Source organism: Ailuropoda melanoleuca, chromosome 2, assembly GCF_002007445.2.
Source record: "Ailuropoda melanoleuca isolate Jingjing chromosome 2, ASM200744v2, whole genome shotgun sequence".
Taxonomy (NCBI): Eukaryota; Metazoa; Chordata; class Mammalia; order Carnivora; family Ursidae; genus Ailuropoda; species Ailuropoda melanoleuca.
The window spans coordinates 43,746,438-43,762,224 of record NC_048219.1 but is presented as its reverse complement, the minus strand read 5'-3'; the positions used below and the strand labels follow the sequence as shown (position 1 = coordinate 43,762,224).

At 39.9% G+C, this 15,787-nt stretch overlaps 1 long non-coding RNA gene across 2 annotated transcripts in view; it reads right to left on the bottom strand.

Annotated features, from left to right (window-relative positions):
• Positions 1-15,787, bottom strand: part of LOC117800996 — a 79,634-nt gene that overhangs the window by 20,591 nt on the left and 43,256 nt on the right. The window contains exon 5 of one of the 2 annotated variants that reach the window (XR_004623272.1): positions 9,042-9,125. The exons of the other annotated variant lie outside the window; for it this stretch is intronic. This is a non-coding gene — a long non-coding RNA (uncharacterized LOC117800996). The remainder of the gene's footprint in view (positions 1-9,041; positions 9,126-15,787) is intronic. 2 annotated transcript variants of the gene reach the window in all.

Here is a 15,787-nt window from a genome sequence, read left to right as displayed (position 1 = left end):
ACATCTTCATTTCACACGCAAGGAAGCCACGATACAGCGAAGTCAAGCAACTCACCTTCAGTTACACATACAGTAAGTGGCACAGCAAAGACTGGATTCAAGTGGGCTGACTCCAGTGCCCATGCCCTTAGTTGTTATGCTACATTGCTTCTCACTTAAGAAAGAGAAACTAAAAACAAGTTAAGATGGAAAGGAAAAGCTTACACTGCCTTTTGGAGATCTGTAACATTTTGTTCTAGACTGAATTGCATTCCCCTAAAATTCCTATGTTGATGCCCTAACCCCCAGTACTCAGAGTGTGACTATATTCAGAGATAGGGTCTTTAAAAAGATAATTAAGGTTAAATGAGGTCATATGGGTGGGCCTTAATCCAACCTGAGTAGTGTCCTTGTAAGAGGAAATTGGACACACTGAGAGACATTAGGGACAGGAGTGAACAAAGACCATGTGAGGACACAGCAAGTAGGCAATCAGATGAAAGTCAAGGAAAAAGGCCTCAGAAGAAACCCGAGCCTGCCAGACATCATCACCTTGGGCTTCTAGTTTTCAGAACGGTGCAAAAATTCATTTCTACTGTGTAAGCCACCCGGTCTGTTGTATTTTGTTATGGCAATCCTAGCAAAATAACACACATTTTAAATATCAGAGATGAGTTACGAAAAAACATGCTCAGACATTATTTCCTCTAGGAAGTCCTCCTTAGCTTAGTTGAATCCTGTTTCTACATTTAGCTGTTCTTAGAGTGGCCTGTTTATATAAATGTATTCTCCATTCACCTAGATTCAAGGCAGGAACTGTTTCTTTATCATCTTTATATTCCATAAGGCACATAGGTCCTAGCTCAACACAGACATTTTGTTTACTTTCTTACTTGGTGCCTAATATTGCTACTGTTCCTATGGGTTTATTTTCAAGACCAATTCTTACCTATCCCTTATTTCTACAGCTGCCACCTAAATCTCTTCATCCAGAGATTATCTTTGACTCACACATATACAGTACAAGAATTTTATCTATCTTCCTTAAATGAACAGTAAAAACTTCTCAAAACAAAAGTTTTTCAGGCAATGCTGAACCAGAGACTGGGGAAAAAAATGGTGTCCCCCTCTAAAATATTAGGGGTCAGGCTTCTGAAATTCTAGGAATTCTGCCACAAGTTACCAGCTCATGCCCTCATTAAGTTCTGGTAAAGAGGGTACCACGTGTTTGTGAAAGCTGGGAGCAGTTAGTCTGGATTCCTAGGAGCTTCTCTTTTTAGGTGAGTAAACTCACTCCTAGCTCCCTGGAGGCTCTTTCTAATCACCTGCACGAAGCCTCAGAAACTTCTTTATAGCGAGGTTTACTACTTCTTCATGTTTTCCAAGGTGAGTGGGAACCATCAAGCCCTTGATAGACCTTAATAACAAGTCTATTTGACTAGGTTTGGCCTGCAAAGAACCAAATCATGCTGGTAACTTCATAGTAGATACAACTCAGATGAATGAAAAAAGGGGACATAAAACAAAAGAAAGTGGAATCCATTGCAAGACAAACCATTTCAATTCATGACATTTTGGAAGACACATTGCCAAGAAAAGAGATGGATAGAAAGTTTAATTCAAGGATGTTCTGCCTAAGTCAAGTGAGTTTACATAAAGAACACTGTATTTACAGTATAACTTATGATCTGTTAGCTACAAAGCAACATTAGTTTCCCCATTTTCCTCTCAAAGTGCACAGTGTGTGGTTGGCTATGTAGAACTTACCTCAATTTTGAAACCTATTTGAATTTTTCTATTATTGCAAAGCTATACATTGTAAGACTCAGCATATTTTAAGAATTCTCCTACCTCCGTATCTTATGTCATTTTTTTAAAAAATATATTATTTTATGGTACGTTTGCCATACTCTGAAAACACTGTAACACTGCAAAGTTGGCTAGGCAGAAAAGCAATTCAGGTATGAACTAGAGAAATGATACTGGCGCATAAGGTAGACTTGTGACAACTAAGAAGGAAACAAGGTCAGTAGCTTATTGATAGCAGAGCAGAATGATGGCAAAGCACATCTGGTGCACAGATCATGGGCCCGGGAGTCAGGAGGCTTGGGCTGTATCTCAGTCAGGCTATTGGTTCACACAGTGATCTTGAGCAAGCCAATTAGCCTCTCTGCCAACTTCCCCACCTGAAGAGTTGAGATAAGAGTATTCTTAATTCATAGGAATGTGTCAGAATTAATGGTCTGTTATGATGGGAATTGGTTAAAATAAGGATCTGGCCAGGTAGAAGCAGGCAATGACCCCCCCCCCAAAAAAATCCCTTTCTATCTGATTTAATCTTTCAGGAGAAGCCGGTGTTTTAAGAATTACAGTGGAGTCTAATTAATATACTTGCCTTGGAAATTCCAATACTACAAGGGGTCGAAGGCCATCAGAATATCTTTTTTTTTTTTAAGATTTTATTTATTTATTTATTCAACAGAGATAGAGACAGCCAGCAAGAGAGGGAACACAAGCAGGGGGAGTGGGAGAGAAAGAAGCAGGCTCATAGCAGAGGAGCCTGATGTGGGGCTCGATCCCGTAACGCCAGGATCACGCCCTGAGCCGAAGGCAGACGCTTAACCGCTGTGCCATCCAGGCGCCCCAAGGCCATCAGAATATCTTGTAAATCAAGCAAAGTTGAGTTGATGAAATGTACCGCAAGGAGGAACAAAATAACCTTAAGAGTCTTAGTGGTTCCCAGAAGGGGGAGGTCAGAGGAGAATATAAATATAGATACAGATACAGAAGATGTAGATACATATGATTTTGAGATCTAGGTTCAAATCAGCAAGCCTTTCAAGGTGAGGAACTGATTAGGATTGGACAAATTAATTAATAGTAGTCCATGATTGACAGACATAGTGAGACGAGAGTTTTTCTAAAGCAAGTCTTCATAAGTAAGCTCTTGTTACACAAGCAAGCTCTTTGCCCAGGTAAGACATCAATTTTCCTGGACCAGTCAGCAATTTCCTGAAGCAGTTTAGTTACTTACTAGTTTATAAGCCATATCCTCCTAGATAAGCATTTCCTGGAACAAACAGGTAAGTCATGTTAAGATGAGCATTCTCAAATCTTGGCCCTGATAGTTAAAATTCGGGGCTACAGAGGGTCTTAATTGTCACAGAAATGGATACTGAGAAGTGGAGGAGATGCTGTAAAAACGAAACAAAACAAAACAAAGAAAACCTGCAAATGTGGAGGTGGCTTTGGAACTGGGTAATGGCCAGAGGCTGGAAGAGTTTTGAGGTTCATACTATAAGAAGCTTACATTGTCATAAATGGGTCATTAATGGTGGTCTTGAGGTAGGCTTAGAAAGAAAAGAGGAGAGCTATGGAAAAACCCTCCATCCCAGGGAGTAAGTAAATTATGGTGAACAGAATCTTGGTAGAATTAGGGACAAGTAAAGGCCATTCTGAGGTCTCAGATGGAAGTGACAAACACGGTTTCAGACGATGGAGATGCTTGTTATGAAGTGACCAAGAATTTCGCTGAACCGTGTTCACGTGCTACTGTGCTGTGGAAGGTACAATTATGAGCAATGAAACTGGATACTTAGCTGAGGAAATTCCTAAGCAAAGGTGCAGCCTGGCTCCTTCTGACTGCTTATGGTAAAATGTGAGAAGAGAGAAAAGACCTGAAGATGGAATTATTAACCAAAAAGAAGCTAGAAATTAAAGAGTTGGAAAATTCTCAGCCTATCTATTTTGCAGAAAATGAGAAAGTCTGTTAGAAAGAGAACAGTAAGGATGTGGCCAAGTGACCATGAACATTTAATAGGTGATTAGTATAGCTGTGAACCACAAACTTAATCAGCCACCCTGGCAGGAAAACTGCCAGTTTGAACTGAAGGGGAAAAAGGCAGGATGGAATGAAGGAAGGTGTTGGGCTTGGATTTTATAGGATGGGATAGTATAACTATTCTGCTCTGAACATGCACTAGTAAAGACCCTGAAGGCGATCAGGGCTGCCTCCTTGGATTCAAAAGGGAAGACCATCACCTTGCTGTTAACAGGATAGATAACCTCTGCCCAAAGCTGTGGGGATAGGGCCACCCAAAGTCTTGGGGATCCAACTCCTGCCTGGCAAAGCTGCAGGGACAGGACTTCCCACCACAGGTGTGACCCCTGCCTCAATGAGTTTAGAAGATGGGACCCGGAGGCCAGGAGGGCTGAGCATTGAGCAAAAGAGGATTATTCCTGAACCCTAAAATTTCATGGATTTTGCCTTGAAGTCTGGACTCCTTGGGACCTGCTACCCCTTTCATATTTCTCTCTTTTGGAATGGAAACATCTGTCCTATGCCTGTCCCACTGCTGTATTTTGGAAAGTACATAACAGGTTGAGAGCTAGAGAGGAATTTCCCTCAGGATGAATTGTATCGTGAGTCTCATCCGTATCTAACTTAGATGATATTTGGAAGAGACTTTGAGATTTTAGAACTGTGCTGGAACGAGTTAAGACTTTCTGGGGCTGTTGGGATATAATAAGTGTATGAAGGGAAGGAAAAATTCTTTTCTCCCCTCAAGGTCTTCCAGCTGGACTAAGAATTAAATTTATACGAGACAGATTAACAAGAGAAAAAAAGTTTTATTACTTGCACACAGAGGCCCAATAATAAAATTGAGACCTAAAGAAATGACCAAGGCAGGCAGTTATACATTTTAGACAAAAAGACAATAAATTTGGGCGGAATTTACAGGGTAAGGAAAACAGGTTTCGGGAGCTTTAATTAGTAAGGAATTCTAAGCAGAATTTGGGCTGAGGTACTAGATTAGTAAAAAGTAACAAGGTTTATTTCCACAAATTTTTTACTTTAAAGTCACTATCTCGTGATAAAACTGTCTTTTTACTTCTTATTACGGGGAGGATATTTTTCACATAGGATATTTGTTTCCTGCTTTTAGGGGGAGAGAGGGAGGGTCTGAGCAGCATCGCACTGGTTGTTTCTTAAGTAACTTAAAAAAAAATAATCAATATGCCATATGCCAGAGTAGCACATTTTGGGTGCCTCCTCTTGGCCCCTACATGTATTCTGCATGTGGGAAGGACATGAATTTGGAGGGAGCAGGGACAGAACACTAGAGACTATTTGTGTTCCCTAAAATTTTAGATGTTGAAACCTAATCCCCAATTTGGTGGTACTTGGAGACGGGGCCTCTGGGAGGTGATTAGATTTTGAGAGCAGAGTCATCATGAACGGGATTAGAGCCCTTTCATGAAGAGAGACCTTCTAAAAGGATGCCAGCGAGCTCCCTAGCCCCTTGCACCGTGTGAGGATAGAGCCAAAACAAGTCTGTCTATATGTACCAGGAAGGAAGCTCTTCTCAAACAACCTGCCAGCATCTGTTCTTGGACTTCCCAGGCTCCAGAAAATGTGAGAAATAAATTCCTTTGTTTAGAAACCACCCAGACTATGGAATTCTGTTATAGAAACCCAAATAGACTACGGTGGTTAAGAGGGGTATTCTCAAATCTTGTTTCTGATAGTTAAGTTACATGGCCACACAGAAGTTAATTTTCACAGTAGAACATAGTCTGGTCACCTTAATAGGCATCTCTGAGAAAAACAACAAAAATAAACACAAACGTCAAAAGAGGAGAGATACCTCGAAAGGAAAAAAGGAAAAGTGTAAGGAGTTCCAATAACAAAACTGAATTGATGCAGGAGCCGAATACAACTGCCCTTGTCAGGGAAGTCTTTAATTATTCCCAAGGGTGTCGTAGCAACGGGGGGATTATATGATTTCCATCCAAACAGAGAAACATGTAAGACTGAAAAGAGGTACTAAAATAAGTTACAGACTTTAACTTATTTACAGCCTGTATAACCAGGACCCCAGGCGACCCTACCGTCATCCATGTTAGAGCCTAATACAAGCCCTGGTATAAAACTTAGGAGGCACAAGAGAGGAAATTACTATGTGTGGACTTCGGTTTCAGCTCTGACATGTAAAGAGCTTAAAAGTCACTCCCATCCTGGGGTGCCTGGGTGGCACAGTGGTTAAGCGTTTGCCTTCGGCTCAGGGCGTGATCCTGGCGTTGTGGGATCGAGCCCCACATCAGGCTCCTCCGCTATGAGCCTGCCTCTTCCTCTCCCACTCCCCCTGCTTGTGTTCCCTCTCTCGCAGGCTGTCTCTATCTCTGTAGCATAAATAAATAAAATCTTAAAAAAAAAAAAAAGTCACTCCCATCCTTACAGTAAGAAAAAAGCTGAACAAATTGAAAATCAACAACTTTTCTTGGATTTTCTTATTAAGGAATTGAGGTGTCAGGGCAAACTACCACTATATAATCTGGAGAGACAGTTGAATAGAAGGAATCACAGCTCTGTGGGGTTTTTCCTGCAATGAGCAGTTCCCCAGCACCAGCTGGGTGTCCTCTGATTCATTTCTGTCTACCTGGAATTTGCATCAGATCTCTTAAGTTAAGGGCTCAGTTCCACAAGAGGGATCCCGTTTCAGATGCCAGTCATAAAACCAGGCCTCCCATATTTCTGACCAACTGGCTATAAATCAAGAGTTCCCATGACCCCTCTTCAGGTTCAGTATTTGCTAGAATGGCTTACCACACTCAGGAATACACTTACCTACATGTGCCAGTTTAGTATATAACCAAGGCTATGATAACAGGTACAGACAAAGAGCCAGATATAGAGGTACACAGAACAAATTCTGAGGACGTCCTGCATGCAGAAGCTTCTGTCCCAGTGGAGGTGAAGTATGGCATCCTTCCAGCATACGATGCGTTCACTAATCTGGTAGCTCTCCAAACCCCCTCAGTGAGAGGTTTTTACGAAGGTTTTATCACATAGGTATGATCGGTTACTAACTCAATCTCTAGCCCCTCTCCCCTCCCTGGAGGATGGGGATGAAACTGAAAGTTCTAACCCTCTAACCAAGCCTTGGTCCTTCTGGCAACCAGCCCCCATTCTGAGGCTGTCTGGGGGCCCCCAGCTTCCAGTCATTAATATACAAAAAGATACCCTTAGGTGCCACCCTGGGTGGCAAAATCGGTTGAGTCTCCGACTTGGTTTCAGCTCCAGGTAGTGATCTCAGGGTCGTGAGATCAAGCCCCCCATTGGGCTCCCCACTCAGTGGAGTCTGCTTGTGTTTCTCCTTCCCTCTCCCTTTACCCCTCCCCCCTTCTCTATTTCTCTCTAAAATAAATAAACAAATCTTAAAAAAAAAAAAAAAGATACTCTTATCACTCCAGAGATCCCGACGGTCTTAGAAGTCCTATGTCAAGAACAGAGGCAAAGACCAAATATAGATTTGTTATTACGTCATAGTCCAACCCCCTGATCATTGTTCATGGCAAAAAGAACATAGAAGTCAAAAGATAATGTCTCATTACTAGAATTCCACTCAGTCATTAATAATTAGTCCAATCCATCACCATATTGTATGAAAATGTCTCCCAGGGCAAGGCCTCTCAGGTTTTCAGGCTTCTATTCAATCTTGTCAGGTTCCTTGTCAGGGAGAGGGAAAAGCAGACTCCCTGCTGAGCAGGGAGTCCCATGCGAGTCTCAATCCCAGGACCCGGGGATCATGACCCAAGCCAAAGCTTACCGACTGAGCCACCTAGGTGCCCCTAGTGGGCTATTTTTATCAGCAGGCAATATAGCCACATTCGTTAACCCTAATTTTTACAGATGGGGTGAACCCTAATTTTTACAACCCACCCCCTCAGGCTCTTAGGAATTCTGACATACAGGTTTAAAAATACAGTTTCTTGCTTAGGAATCACTTCTGCTTCCAGCATTTTTAATTGAAGCCTTGGTCTTGTGACTACTGCATTAAAGAAAAAACAAAACTGAGATGACGTGGAGAAGAAAGAAAAATATAGTCGTTATACCGGCATCCTCCCAGTTTGGCACGAACCACATGTTCATACAAGCATCCTCCTCCACTCACTCTTCCCCAGATCCACCAGAAAAACAGAGGACGCTATCCAGTCGGAACACTCCTACAGACCCACTTCTATTGATGGTGAGCACTCCTCTTGATTGTGAGCACACTCGTGAAGGTGTGGAAGCCAGTGCTTCATGCCTAGATCTACCCCCACCCCGTTTAGACAACTGATGTCAGAATTGCCCGTTCCAATTCTCTATTAAACTATTACTCTAAAGAAAATCTCTCTCTGCCAATTGTTGGAAATTTTAAGCTGTAAAGTGTGTTCCTTGGTCTGAAGAAATATGACTCAAAGGTCCAAATTGGTGCAGTGTCTTCTGTTCCAGTTCTTTTCTAGCACTCCGAGCATTTGCATGTACCACCTGGTAAGCAAAGCCCAATCCAGAGCCAGAGTCTATTCTTGTCAAAGCCCATTTGTAGTCCCCAGGACTACTGGCATCGGTCTGACTCGCCAGGAATGCTCCGGGCCTTCCTACCAGGGAATCTTCCACACAGCCATCTGCAGTCTCTGTCTCTTCTGCTGGCAGACAGAACAGTTCTTACTGGCATTTTGTGCCTCTGAGGGTGTAAGAGGCCTACGTCTAACTCAAGCCCATCTTTGCACTGCTGCAGTACCCTCATGTCCACCCATCCCGTGGACCAAGGTAGCCATGGGAAGCAAGCACGTGCAAATATCTGCTTAGTGATTCCAATCACTATATGAACCTGGAAAGGAGATCTGATGGGCATCCACATGTCCCATAGCGATTTCCATAGGGATGGGATTCTCGTGGGCATTCCTTTAATAGGCTAGGTTTCCACCGCCCTCCTGTCTGATCACATGACTGCCTTCTGGCTTTTTAACTTTTTCCAAATTGTGGCAAACTGAGGGACTCATTTGGAACCTTTTAATATTGGGGGGGTACCTGGGGGCTCCTTGGGCCAACTCAACTTTAAGGATGTTGTGTTCAGACCTTTATTTTAATACCATTTTAAAATTAATTTAGCAAAGAGGCCCTTAGACTGAGGGGACTTTAATGCCTTGGTAGTAAGCAAACCAAAACCTAAGCCTGTAATACCGCAAAGGTTAAGAAATTTAAACCTGAGGACAACCAATCACCAACAGCTCACCAGGCTTTTCCAAATAGGGCAACCACTTCAGCTGTAATACTTTCTTTGCTTTGCTTCTGTACCTTCTCTGTAAAAGTCTTTCCCCTAAAGAAATAAAAAATAAAAAATAAAGTCTTTCCCCTGGCTCCTGTCAGTGGAGTGCTCCTCACCATTTCTGGTTTGGGGCTGCTCGATTCAAATCAGTGTTTGCTCATATAAACTCAAAATTTTTGATATGCCTCAGTTTATCTTCTAACACCATCAATGCGCATTTTACTCAACCCATTCTTTTTTTTTTTTTTTTAAAGATTTTTTATTTATTTATTTGACAGAGATAGAGACAGCCAGCGAGAGAGGGAACACAAGCAGGGGGAGTGGGGAGAGGAAGAAGCAGGCTCACAGCGGAGGAGCCTGATGTGGGGCTCGATCCCAGAACGCCGGGATCACGCCCTGAGCGGAAGGCAGACGCTTAACCCGCTGTGCCACCCAGGCGCCCCTACTCAACCCATTCTTAATAACCATCCACCTGATGGGACAAGTCCTGTGACTCTTGTTTTCCCTTTTTGTTTCCCCTCTATCAACATTTGCTTGATTCACCCCATTTCTTAATAACAGTGTAAACATTTTCACTTTCCGGGGAGGAGTCCCTTGACTCTCCCTTCTGCCTCCCTGCATTCTCTTGATAACTAACCTAATGTTTTTTATTAGCATCTGTAAGACCCATAAGGGGAAACTGAAAGAGCAAATTCTATAAGGCTCTTGCTTGACTTTGCAGCAGTAAAGTAATATTGGGTGTATTGGGTGCCCATGCAAAAGAAGCCGCTTAATCACAGCATTAAACATAACCTGGGTAACAGGCATATTCAGTAGGTAAATATCCTAATTATCATCAAGCCAGTCTTACACGGCTTGCATGTGAGGCACATCAACTACCTCGTCTACAGTATTCCACTTAGCATTTAGGGGGGAATTGGACCGTCCCCCTCCTCAATGTAAACAGACCTTACAGTGGCTTCTATCCAGTTCACCAGCCTAGGTGTCCCCTCAGGAATAACTTCCTATGTGTCTGAATTATGTGAATAGTCATCTGTGATTGTTCAATCGTGAGCTGAGGGTCCTGTATCAATCCAAACATGCTCTCCCACCCTGCAGCATTCAAAACCAAAGACAAGGTCCTTAAATGAGTTACTCTCACACCAGTGTTAGTAAAAGTTCTTTAGGGAACTGATGATAACAATCTACAAAATGAAACAACTCCTTCACACGATAGCACCGGGTTTCAGTAGTTTTTTGGTTTTGCCCTCCTTCCATGGTAACTACCTTCTTGGTGACCAGAGGTCATAGAAGTGCTTTCTGTTGTCCCAGAATAATGTTTGCCTTTGTGGGCAGAAAATCTTTTATGATATACTTGACCTGAATGGCACCATTAATTATATCTAATTAAGGTTTAAGCAATCCTTCAACCAACAACAATAGAATACACATTCTTATAGAATACACATTCTTTTCAAGCTCACATGAAACATTCACCATTCTTGGCCATAAAATATTCCTTAACAAATTTTATTTTATATTTTTTTAAGATTTTATTTACTATTTGAGAGAGAAAGCAAGAGAGCACAAGCAGGGGGAGTGGCAGATGGACAGGGAGAAGCAGGGTCCCCACTGAGGAGGAAGCCTGACACAGGACTCAATCCCAGGACCCTGGGATCATGACCTGAGCTGAAGGCAGATGCTTAACCAAATGAGCTACCCAGGCACCCCACCTTAAAAAATTTTTTAAAGTAGAAGTCATACGAAGTGTGTTCTCAGACCACAAACTACAAATTAATAACAGAAAAATAGCTGGAGAATCACAAAATATTTGAAGGTTAAACAACACACTACCAAATAGTCCATGGATCAAAGAATAAATCTCAAGAGAAATTTAAATAACTAAATTTAACTACATGAAAACAAAAACACAACTAATAAAAAACTTATGGATACAGCAAAAGCAGTGCTTAAAGGGAAATTTATAGCGTTAAATTCATATATTAAAAAAATGTCTAAATAAACAATGTACGCTTACATTTTAGAAAACTAGGAAAACTAGGAAAAGGACATCAAGTTAATCCTATAACAAGCAAAAGAAAAGAAATAATAAAAATTAGAGCAGAAAGCAAGTAAATCTAAAATAGAAAAGCAATAGTGAAAATAAAAAAAAAAACAAAAGATGGCTCTTTGGAAAGATCAATAAAATGGATAAAGCTTTAGCCATACTAAGATAAAAAGAGAGAACACAAATTACTAGTATCAGAAATGAAGGGGGGATCATCGCGACAGAGCCCAAGGGCATTGGAAGGATAATAATGGACTACCTTAAACAACTGTAAGCCCACAAATTTGATAACTTAGATGAAATGGATTGATTCCTTGAAAGATACAAACTACCAAAACTCAGATAAGAAGAAATAGATAATCTGAATAGGCCTATGTATACCTATGAAAGAAACCGAATTGATAATAATCCTTCCAAAAGTGAAAGCACCAAGGCCAGATGGTTTCACTGGTTAATCTACCAAACATTTAATAAAGGAATGATATCAATTCTGTACAATCTCTTCCAAAAAACAGAAGCAGATGGAACACTTCCTCACTTATTCTATGAAGCCAGCCTTTCCCTAATACTAAAATCAAATAAAGACATTACAATAAAGGAAAATTACAGACCAAGATCTCTCACAGATGCAAAAACCCTCAACAAAATTTTAGCAAATCTAATCCAACATGAATGAAAAAAATTATAAATCACAATCAAGGAATTTCTTTTAGGTATGCAAAGGTTGGTTTGATATTTGAAAATCAGTTAATGTAACCCATCACCTAAACAAGCTATGGAATAAAATGGTATGATCCTATCAATTGATGCAGAAAAAGCATTTGACATAATCCAGCACCAATTCATTATAAAAACTCTCAACACACTGGGGATAAAAGAGAACTTCCTCAACTTGATAAAGAACATCTGCAAAGACTCTACAGCTAATATCACACTTAATAGTGAGAAACTGGATGTTTTCCCTGCTAAGACTGGAACAAAGACAAGCATGTTCCCTCTCGCCATTCCTAGCAACATCATACTTGAAGACCCAGCATACAACCAGACAAGAAAAGAGAATAAAGTGGTGTACAGATTGAGAAGAAATAAAATTGTCCTTATTCACAGATGACATAATTGTCTTTGTAGAAAATCTGACAGAATCAGCAACCACTCTAAAAGCCTCCTGCAACCAGTAAGTGGTGGTTATAGAAAGGTTGCACCATACAGGTTAATACACAAAAATCACCTGCTCTCCTACATGCCAACAAAAAAACAACCAGAATTTGAAATAAAAAACACATTACACTTACAGTAAGACCCCCCAAAATTATATACTTAAGGATCAATCTAACAAAATCTATATGAAGAAAACTATAAAGCTCTAATGAAAGAAATTAAAGGTCCCCTTACTATATTTGATTTATCCTCCTCCATTAGGGAAGAGGAACACAATGCTGGAAGAGGAAACGAACTAATTGGTTGAACATCCATCATATGCCAAATATTATGTGGGGTGCCTGGGTGTCTCAGTCAGTTAAGACTCAGACTCTTGGTTTCAAATCAGGCCATGATCTCCGGGTTGTGAGACTGAGTCTCGCATCAGCCTCCACGCTCAGCATGGAGTGTACTTGAGATTTTCTCTCTCTCTCCTCCCTCTGTCCCTCCCCCCCTCCCCCGCTTGTACACACATGTACTCTCCAAATAAAAAAAAAAATAAATAAATAAATAAAATCTTTTAAAAATATATTATGTAAAGCATTACTTAGATTATTACTTTTTGCCTTTACAAAAACCCCTCTACACGGATATGATTACTACTGTTGTATAGTTGAAGAAACTGAAGTTCAGACAATAGTTGCAGGAGATAATAATAACTTTACAATAAAACATTATGCAGCTATTAACAATAATCTTTCTGGAAAATATTTAATAACATGGTTATGTTATAAGGTTAAGTAGAAGGAAATTCAAAGAGCAAATTCAAATCTCTGAATAACATGAGACAAATTTTATTAAAAATTATAAAATTTTTAAAATAAACTGGGAGATATTGCTCTATAATTCTGTGAACAATACATCAAAACATTACTAAGTGGATCAACTGGAATGCTCATACACCACTGGTTAGAGTGTAACTGATACAGCCACATGGGGAAACTATTTCAAAATTTCTATAAATTCACACATATACAATCCCATTCCTGGGTACGCACCTGACAATTATATATTCTGTTCATCAAAAGACATATACAGGAATGTTTATAGCAATCCTATTTTTAATAACCCAATGCTAGAAATAACTCAATAACTGTACACAGTAGAATGGATAAATACATTCCGGCATATTCATACAATGGGAAACTATAAAACAATAAGTGAAGGAACTAGAACTACATGCAACATGGATGAGACTTGGAAATGTATTTTTAAGCTAAAGGAACTAGACATAAAGAAAATAATTCCATATATGAATTTCAAAAACAGACAAAACTAAGCCCTGGTGGGACACCTGGGTGGCTCAGTTGATTAAGCATCTGCCTTCCACTCAGGTCACGGGTCCTGGGATTGAGTACCACATCTGGCTTCTTGCTCAATGGGGGGATGTTCTCCCTCTACCTGCAGCTCTCCCTGCTGTGCTCTCTCTCTCTCTCACTCTCTTACAAATAAATAAAATCTTAAAAAATAAATAAGATGAAATCACTTTATGAAAAAAATTTTAAAAAAGAAAAACAACTAAGCTCTGGTGTTACTGACTAGAGGATTTACTGCTTAGAAAGGGGCAGGAGACATGCTTCTGGGGTGCTAAGTAATATTCTGGTTCATTAGGTTGGTCATAATTATATGGGTATATTCACTTTGTGAAAATTCATTGAGTTTTACAACTATGACTTTGTATTTTCTGCAGTATTCAGTTCTTCAAATAAAGCTTTACTAAAAATATTTATAGTAGTTATAATACATGATAAGAAATGAATTTTTTATTTTTATAAAGCTTTCTGTATTTTCCAAATTATTTATGATAAATGAGCATTCCCTTTTTTAACAGCTTTATTAAAGCATAACTTATGTAGATAAAATTAACTCGTTTTAACAGTACAGTTCAATGAAGTTTGGCAAACGTATAAAGCTGTGTAACTACCACCATACTCAAGATAGAGAATATTTCCCATCTCCCCAAAAGTTCCCTAACACCCTTTTTTAAAAAATTAACATATACTATTTTTTTTAAGATTTTTATTTATTTATTCATTTGACAGAGATAGAGACAGCCAGTGAGAGAGGGAACACAGCAGGGGAGTGGGAGAGGAAGAAGCAGGCTCATAGCAGAAGAGCCTGATGTGGGGCTCGATCCCATAACGCCGGGATCACGCCCTGAGCCGAAGGCAGACGCTTAACTGCTGTGCCACCCAGGCGCCTCCAAAAATTAATATATACTATTATATCAGTTTCAGGTATACAACACAGTGCTGTGACATTTTTATACATTGCAGAATTGTCACCAGAGTAAGTCTGTTTACTATCTGTCACCTTACAAAGTTAACACAATATTATTGACCACATTCCCTGTGCTATATGTTATATCCCTGTGATTTACTTATTTTATTTTTTAAATTAAAAAAATTTTTAAGTGTATTATTTGTTTCAGGGGTACAGGTCTGTGATTCATCGGTCTCATATAATACCCAGTGCTCATTACATCACATACCCTCTCCAATGTCCATCACCCAGTTACACCATCCCTATACCCCCTTCCCCTCCAACAAGTCTCAATTTGTTTCCTGTGATTAAGAGTCTCTTATGGTTTGTCTCCCTCTCTAGTTTCATCTTGTTTCATTTTTTTCCTCTCTTTCCCTATGATCCTCTGTCTTGTTTCTTAAATTCCACATATCAGTGAGATCATATGGTAATTGTCTTTCTCTGATTGACTTATTTTGCTTAGCATATATACCCTCTAGTTCCAACCACGTCATTGTAAATGGCAAGATTTCATTTTTTGATGGCTGCATAATATTCCATTGTATACACATACCATCTCTTCTTTATCCATTCATCAGTCAGTGGACATCTGGACTCTTTCCATAGTTTGGCCATTGTGGTCATCCTAATACCCTTTTGAAATAAACCCCCTTGCCCAGTCTGAAATCTCTGGTCTCCTTTCTGTTACTATAGTTTTTCCTTTTCTAAAAATTGTATATAAATGAGATCATACAAAATGAAGTCCTTTGTCGCTCTCTTCCTTCAGCTGGAGTGATGTTTTTAAGGTGGGGCCATATTATTGTGTGTATCAGCAGTTCTTCCTCTCTGTTGCTGCGTAGGAGTTCATGGTATAAAGACAGCACAATTTGTTTATCTTTTCAGCAGCCAATGGTCATGTGGGTTGTTTCCTTTTCTTTCTTTTTTAATATTTTGAGTAAGTGGCTAAGAGCATTTGTATACATTTTTCTTTCTCTTGTGCGAATGACTAGGAGTGGAATTTCTCAGCTTTATGATAAGTATATTTTTAATTTTAAAAGAAATTGCTAAACTGTTTCCCAAAATGTCTGTGCTATTTTGTATTTCCAGCAACAATGTATGTGAGCTTCAGTTGCTCCACCTCCTCACCAACACTTAGCATTATTGGTCACTTTCATTTAATGTAGTAGTATCTCATTGTGATTTTAATTCACATTATCCTAATGACTAC